Genomic DNA, 9,145 nt, shown 5'->3' with positions numbered 1-9,145 from the left:
AGAATGTCCTGTCCATTGGCTAGATCTGGGTAGGGGTTCAAAGTTTACTGCACATATTGTCCTCGGCTGGTGCCTTAGTTTGATCAGGACCCCTGGGCCCAGATCTGCCCATCATAATGTTCTTCTTGTAGGTTTCTAGGACCCTCTGGATCCTTCTATTTCCCCATTCTCCCTTGCTTTTCTCACCTAGAGTCTCCATAGGATGTCCTCCCCTCTGTCCCACTTTCCTGGTAAGTGAAGACTTTCATGGGACATGCCCCTTGTGCTAGTGTCCAGATATAAGTGAGTATATACCATGTGAGTCTTTCTGCTTCTGGGTTAGCTCCCTCATTATGATCATTTCTAGTTCAATTCATTTGTCCACAAAATTTGGGAATTCCTTGTTTTTAATAGCTGAGTAGTATTCCAAGTGTAAATGTACCACAGTTTCTTTATCCATTCTTTTACTGAGGGACACTTAGGCTGTTTCCATGTTCTGGCTATTATGAATAAGGCCACTATGAACATGGTTGAGCATATATCCTTGTTGTGTGCTGGAGCATCTTCTGGGTATATTCCAAGGAGTGGAATAGCTGGGTCTTGAGGAAGCCCTATTCCCAGTTTTCTGAGATAGCGCCAGATAGATTTCCATAGTGGCTGTACTAGTTTGCATTCCCACCAGCAGTGAAAGAGTGTTCCTCTTTCTCCACATCCTCACCAACATGGCCACACACACCCTTAAGCTTACACTTTAGGGTAATCTTGAAATTGTAAAACAGCAATCTCTCCCTATCTCAGGAGGTCTCTGGCTTTGTCCCAGTGAAGGAAGCACCTGCTGACTACACCCAAGCACACACCAACCACTTACTTACCAAGACTATTGTCAGAGGGTTATTTACCATCAGCCATGCTGTTTGTATAAAACGGTATCAACTGCTCATGCTCTTATGTTCCAAAGAGGCTGCCCAGCGTGGGAGAGGTATCTTCTGTCTACCTGAGAAGGGATGTTTCCTGCTATGGCTGATGCTAGCATAAACATTCCTATGCTCTGTCAATTCCACTTTATTTAAAAAAAAAAAAAAAGGTTGGAAACCACAGAATACACTTCACCAGCTATCCTCAACCTGTGCTTATAGGAGACACCCATGCCCCACTGTGTCTCCATGTAGCTCTGAGTAAGGAAGAGACCTGCTGCTTCATCTGAGGAAGGCCCTGTATACCCCTTGTAGCCTGCTGTGTTCTGTATTCCTGCGTCATGGGAACTCAGGTAACATTGCTGTCCTTCCTTGTGCTTATTTTGTCCCCAGCTCTGCTCACAAGTATCATTTTCTGGGACGGCTTTTCTGACCTTTCAAGTTGCAGCTGATTTCTGTTCTGTTCATTCATAGAAGAGGATAAGGGAGAGCATTAACTCTTTAGTTAAAAACTCGACTGTTTCTTTTTAACTCAGAACAGTACTGAGGTTGCTCTAAGCAGGTTTCCAACCACAGAACTTGATCTACACTCAACTCTTATTTCCTCCTGCCTGAGGTCAACTTTGTCCCCTCTATTATGGATGGCCCCATTCTACAGTACAGAAATTGGGTCTTCAAAAACAATCTTTCAGTGAACTATTACATAGGACACGGCAGGGCTAAATACTAGCATGGATGCTTCATAATCTTAGCTTTTTTTATTTTAATAGTTCCTTCAGCATCCAACACATTTATTTGTACATAGGCTATGCTTAAAGAAAAACAAGTGTTGTGTTTCTCTTTGACAGACTGTAATTAGTGAATTTCATTGTAGCTTTGGATACTTATATATTTGTAATTTTTGTTTTTGTCAGCGTTTTTACACACAAACACCATGACATTGTGCTTATTACATTATTCCAATCTTGACTTACTAATGTAGTTTTGTTCTTCTTGTCTACCAACTTTGTTTTCTACTCCTTTACACCTGTTCTTTCCCAGATATAACATGTTCATATTTCTATGCAGCAACTCAAAATCATAATGTGTCAGTTTAGCTGTCTTAGAATCTCCTACTTATCCTATTTATTTGAAATCCCTCCATTTGCCTGTAGTCACATTGCCACTTTATGTCACACATTGTGGTCCACAGTGGGGACTACAAAAGTGAGTAGGAAATCTTTATGCCAATCTTCATACCCTGACGCTTGTACAACTAGGCTATAGGATAATGACAAAGGCAGTAGACATGAATGCAAAAGGCAGCAATATTCCTGGTTCATATGGTTTCTGCCCTTCTTGCACGTCATAATATAATAGTCCTTAACAAAACATCGGTGTACATTATTCATATAGTTAATTATAAGTACAGCTAACATTTCTTTTTCCAAATTCACACCTAATGAATCCAATGTGCATAAAACTATAAGAAGGCCATGGGTAGTTGTCCATATGCACAGTTTTCAGAAGATAAAAGCAAGTACTATCCAAGAGTTACTGAAAAGATAACCAAGTCGAGAATTACCATTTCATAGTTAAGAAAGTGGAGACATATAGAGGGTGGGCATATGGCCATGAGGCCAGCACCCGAATTCATGGTGAGCATACCTTCTTCTTACCTATGCTCTCCAAGTTGAAGATGGCTGCCAGCTACTCCCATCAGGGCTTTTTAAAAAAAACTTTAAAATTTTTTTTATTTAAATAATTTATTCAGATTATATCTCACTTGTATCTTCCTGTCCTCCCCTCTTTCACCCTATTACCCTGCCCTAGGCCTGTGACAGAAGACCTTCTCCCCCACCATATGATCACATCAGGGCTTCTTAAACATTTCCACTCATGACACCTTTTCACCCTAGAAAATTTCTACACATAAGCATAAATAAGATAATGCAAATCAATCATTTACTAATAGTAAATCATAAATTTATTTGAAAATAATTCCTTGGCCTACATATGATTTTGCCATTTATTAAAGACAAAAGCAAACTGCATGCTGATAGGATAGGTGTGCTTTGCTTTTATCTCTGTTCTGTTGCTGTGAAGAGACACCATGGCCAAGGCAACACTTATAAAAGAAGGCAGCTAACTGGGGGCTTGCTTGGAGCTTCAGAGGGTCAGTCCACGGCCATCATAGTGGGAAGCATGGTGGGAGGCAGACAGGCATGGTGCAGGAGAAGGAGCTAGAACTTCACATCCTGATCCAGAGGAAGTGATGGTGGTGGTGGGGCGGGCGGGAAGAGAGGGAGGAAGGGAGGGAGGGAGGGCTAAGCATGGGCTTTTGAAACTTCAAAGCTGACCCCTAATGACACACTTCCCCCAATAAGGTCACACTTCCTAATCTTCCCCTGAGGGGTCATTAACTGGGGACTAAGGATGTGACTATATGGGCCTATAGAGAAGATCTCATTCAGACCACTACATGCTTGTCTGTTTATAATACAAAGAGTCAAATCTTGGCAGACTCTTATTTTCCCAGGTTGTGGAATGTCTCCAGTGCTTTTCAGAGTTGGAGGGTATCTTTATTTTATAATCGAAGAGAACAACATTTGAACAACTACACAAGAACAGCAGTAGCCCTAGCAGAAGTGTGCTTAAGGTTAGCGCATAAGCTGTCAGAAATTTGTTTAACTTTTTTTTTTAAATGAAACTCAAACCAGCAACTGAAGCAGCAACTTTTACAATCAAACATTAGAACACAATGCAATTGGAAGATATTCTGATTTGATACTCGCATGCTGAAGAACAAGAGTAGAAAAATATTTAGAGTCTCTGTTTTCGGAAATCAAACCACCGTCTCTCTGAGAGGAGAGAACTTTGCATGCGTGGGGATGACACTGCAGCTCATAAGCTGTGAGAGTCTCAGAGCTGAGCGGCCCCGGCCCAGGCAGAGTTCACTGGTGCGTGAGAACATGTAGGGGGCCAACTTGTAAATTCAGAAGCAAGAGAAATCATGGGAAGCAACATGGGAGATCACTGACAGCAACACCTTTGATTCATTATGTATTTGATTTTTTAAATTAATTCCTGTCTGTTGTCCATTTTGAAACCTGTTGTTGTTTCCAAATTTTATAACCTCCCAACATTTAGCTATGTGATCCCATGTGGAGCCACAACTCAATTCTAAGAAGCTAGTATTTACCTTCCGGACATCTGTTTGTTTATTATCTTTCACCATTTTCCACAATATTTCTTCCATATCAATCTTTCCTTAATTTCTTCATTCTAGCCTCATTTTCCTGGAACTTAATGCTACTATTGGAGTATATTTGATTGTTCCTATTATAGAGTGTTTTTCTGTAAGTTGGCATGTAATTAGCCTTTTGTGTACACACATACACACACACACACACACACACACACACACACACACACACACACACCACACGGTTTCTTTATCAAAGAAGTGAAGAAAAGCTGCAGCATGCATGAGAAAAAAGAAAGTGGAATATGCAAACTTTGTACTGGAAACTCAAAGGAAGTGAATGAAAATTCTGAAACCACACAATGGGACCAGGAACTCTATCTGCACCCGAGGCATAGTGCTTGAAATGAAAAAGGGAATAAAACCTCTTTCAGTTGATTTTCATGGAGACTACTGTAGTTTTTTTCTCTCAGGGAAAATGGCTTTATGTAGTAGAAAATGATACTTGAAGAATGTGGGAGCACCCTTGCCTTTTTCTCTTTAAAATTCGGGCTCATGTGAATCTCCTGATGTCCCCCAGTGAGCTCTGTTTCTCTTACAGTTTGTACAATTAGTTGGATGCCATCTTGGTCTTCAAAAGGTATTGTTAAGAAATAGTTAGTGCAAATCTGTCAATCAGACGAGATGGGGTCACTACCCATCTAACTCGGGTTTACATCCCCGAGAGGATATACTGCTCATGGGCTTTGTGATTAATCTTAATTATGTCTTGGACCATGTCAAGTTATATGGCAGTGATTTGTGGATCTTTATCTAATTGTGATGAAAATTATTTCTGCTTTTCAGGTAAACTTATGCTAAAGATTATGGTTTAGTTTCTTATAAGACGCTAACAATTTTGCATCTAATTTAGCAATTGTATTTTAGCATTTTTCTACTGTGTTTCCTCTACATCCCCAGCCCCCCAATATTTTCTAAAGCAATCTTGTTGGCTTACTGTTTCCCGTTAACTTGTAAGTTCAGTGGGTTCTTCCCCACCCCCTACCCCTACCCAGTGGGTTCTTTTGCTTGGCTTTGTTGCACTGCTTTGGGATCAGTTGTATTTTTACCTCTCTGGAACTGGCTACTCTGCTAATGTAATTGCAAAATCTTTATAGATTAAAAAAAAAAAGCCCAAACAGCAGAACACGTGTATTACGTGTATTTATGGTGTCATCAGAACTCCTTATGTACCATGTTTGATATTCTGATTTGTTTTAGTCTGCAATAATGTTTAATGCTTGATCATCTTCCTGAGTCATCAGGTGTCTCACCTTCCCCTCTATCCAAAGCTTGTGAAGGAAGGAGATTGCTTATTATCTTAGCTGTGCAAGAAAACAGCTAGAGGTTGGATCTAAGGCAAGTTATGATGTCCTAAATGCATTCTTCAAAGGCATCATTGCGCAAACATCTGTAGCTGTCTAGGCAGCACCTCTTGGTTCAGTTCAATTCAACTAACTTTTATTGAGCTCAAACCCTGGGCCCGGCACTGTGATTGGGCCTGAGGTAATAGGAGAAGTGGCGTGTGATTATTGTTTTTTTTAGATATTTACAGCAGAGCATAAAAAGAGAATAAGAATATATAGAACCACATATATATTTATTGTGTATATTTTTCCTGTGTTCCACTACAAGGAAATGCTTGGGCTCAGGCTTTACCCCTTGTTTTAAAGAAATAGAATCTGAACTTGTTTTTAAGAAGGCTAGATTAAACTCTGTTGCTATCGTAGAGACATAGCCTTGCAACATTAAGCAAGGCATGGTATTCAAAGGGTTCAGATACATTATGGTGCATTTATGATATTGAAGTTCGGCAAGAAATCCAGAGAGAAGAGTTAGCTAGGTCTGTCTCCTGTGAGAGGAAGACAGGCTTCAGCTGTACAGACTTTACCGATTGTACCAGCAACTCTGAGGACTAGGTTGCCTGGGATCTTTCTGCCTTTCCTTTATGTTGCTGATGCTGCTGGCAGACAGTTCTCTGTTCATCTGCATCTCACTGAGTGGAGGAAGAAGACCAGGTGGGACTCCTTATTGGACAAAGGGTGGACATCTCATGAAGTTCAGTCCTTAGAGGAGCAGGAAGGGAAGTCAGAAGGAAGGGCTGTGTGGCTTTTGACTTTGGGCCTCTGTTCCAGTGTTCAGGGTGATGGTCAAGGGGTCTCCAGGAGCCCGTAAGTGTACAAAGGCTGCCCTGAAACTTAAGTCACACAGATGTGAGGTTTCTCTTTTCTACTTAAACACCACTGAGATACTATTTCAAAGAAGAAAAACAGAAGACTTTAAGAAGATGTAGCAGTATTCTTTTTTGTTGACAAAATTCCTAACATACACACACACACACACACACACACACACACACACACACACACACACACGCACACAGCCTTTATTCTTCACATATAATTTCATACAAATGTCTGACAATAGATGGAGAGGTATCCGCAGTCTTTGCTCTGTTTTGACCATCTTTGCTTGATGTGATGTTTCTCCTTAATCTGCCCAAACGTGAGAGGCAAGAGCTAGATAAGTAACAATCTTGCTCACAGTTAGGAGGGAGACACCTGTTGGTCCTCGATCCTTTGAAATCCTGCCTATTTGTGTCACACCAGGTGGGCAGATGATGCTAAACAAAGTTAGTTGACAGTTCAAGTCATCTGATGGTTTTGTGGGAAAAATATCTTGTTCTTGCTTGCCTAAAATACCTGGAAAATACTCTTTCTCTTTCTTCTTTTTCTGATTCCATCCTCCTTCCCTCTCTCCCTTCTTTCTTCCCTCCCTGTCTTTCTTCCTTCCACAAACACTGGTTTGACACCTACTAGTCCATGCTGGGCACTTGCACCATGCACTGGTAGTGTAATTTCTACCAGCCTGGCACTTGCAAAGATTAATTATATTAAATAAACAAGATGGTAGTTAAATAAAAGTGTGATGCAGGTTATTTGGAGAGTTTGGAACACTGGGGGCAGTGATAGAAATTTCCCATGTAGTCAGAGGGAGTCTTGAGGAAGTGACATTCACCTGGGTCATAAAGAATGCCAAGGAAGCCAGATGGCAGGATGAGAACAGGGTGGGTGAACAGGATGTGTGTGAGGAGGAAATGCCTAGGATTGACAAAAAAAAATCTGTGAAGTGGAAGAAAGATTTGTGTGTCCACAAAATGCAAAGGGAACCACAAGAGTGAGGGATGAGCACCGCCTGCTTAGCTAGCACGGGCAGGTGACATGGTGTGTCAGATTGTAGGATCTCTTGTGACTAGTGTCTACGATGACACTACTAGAGAACTGGAAGTCACAAAGGATTTATCTAGAAGAATGACAAGGTCAAGTTGATACCTGTCAAGTGAATCTTCTACAAAATGGAGAATAAGACCAGAAATACTGTTGGAGAAACTAGAGAAGGATTGTAATTAGCTGTCATGAATATGATGATGAATTTCATATCAGTTTGATTGGGCCTTGGGTTGGCCAACTCTGGATAAACACAATATTTTGAGAGTATTTTTGATGACATTAGCATTTGAATTGGAATTTCAGACTCTATGCTCTCCATGTACTTTCTAGAGCATCACATATTGTCCTCCAAAAGATTACACACATACATGTCACTTTAGGCAAGAGTTGTGTCTCTGGAAGTTGTGTGGCAAGTATGCTTGCAAAGAAGGTAGCTTTAAAATGTCTCGTTTTGAGGAATCTTTGTAAGAAATCAGTCTGAGAAAGGATTCTTCTGTTGCTCAGGTACTGGCTTGCATGCCTTTGCTCTCCATGTCTTGAAGGTGTGGCCTCTGTGCTCCCTCTGGGCTGTGTGAAGGAATCACCTGGCTCTGTGCCCTTGAAGAGATTTGGTGGAGAGTCAGCTTTGGCAGAATGGGCCAGGATGGAGGCACTGTGGCCTTTCCTCCCTCATCAGGCTTTGGTATTGTATTTGGAGTTGGCAGGGAAGGGAGACAGGCATGGAATGAGAAGACAGAAAAGGGACAGACACCAGACACAAGCAAGGGCCGCACGGGTGGAGAGTAGGGAACCCCAGAGACACTTGAGGGTGAGGGTGAGGGTGGTGAGTTCAGGAAATGTGCTTTGTGTCTGTCAGAGTGAGTAGAGGGAAAGCAGTCAAAGCTGAGGTGGAAAAACTGGAGGTGAAGCTCAGGCCAGAGCACACTCACTTGAGAGTGGCCAGGGGCTGGGAGCTGGTTCTCAACCTGGAAATACCGTAGTGTTAAAAATGCAGGTATGTATATATATATATATATATATATATATATATATATATATATATATATATATATATATATATATATATATATTTCACTCAGAAGCTTGGGGCAAAGGTCTAGGGTCTGCATTTGGGACAAACTGCCAGGTGGGGCCAGTGCTGCTGGTCTTTGAGTCCTGCTCTGTAGCCTGGCTCTGCAGGTTAGAGAATAATGTGCTATTTAAGGCGATTTAGTAGCAACTTTGGTCAGAAAGCTGTTGTAGAAGAAGCTTGTAAGACGCTGGAGTACTCCTCAGTTTATGGTTCTCTAGGCTGCCAATAGTTGTTTGGCTTTAGGGACACTTTTCCTATTTTGAATCTCTGTCCTTCAGGGGTTTTGTGACCTTACAGAGATTCCATTTCTCTGTCTTTAAGATGCTAATAATAGTACTGTCTGCCTCATAGGAGAGATCATCTCTGCTTATTATGTTTAGGAAATGGGGTGAAAGTAAAGCGGGTGTCTACTGCATGGTTGAAGAAGTTTCTATATAACGAAGGGTCAAAGTTTAGCATGCATCTTCAGCAGTATCAAAATTAAGCAGGTGTCTACTACGGGGTCAAAGTTTACCAGAGATTATTTCAGGGCCAAAGAAGTGTAGCAGGTGTGCAGAGCAGGGTCAAAGTGTAGCAGGTGTTTACTGCAGGGCTTACGAGATTCTGTTTGCGAAAATGACAAAAATCTGAGAAGTGCTGTTTATTGCTCTGCTTTTCCTGGGGGATTCTTTGGAACGCCTGTTTCAGGCACTCTCCCACTTTTAGGAATACTGGGGACTGAACCTGG

The sequence above is a fragment of the Acomys minous genome (genome assembly GCF_964271855.1).
Source record: "Acomys minous genome assembly, chromosome: 14".
Classification (NCBI taxonomy): Eukaryota; Metazoa; Chordata; class Mammalia; order Rodentia; family Muridae; genus Acomys; species Acomys minous.
This window is presented reverse-complemented; position numbering follows the sequence as displayed.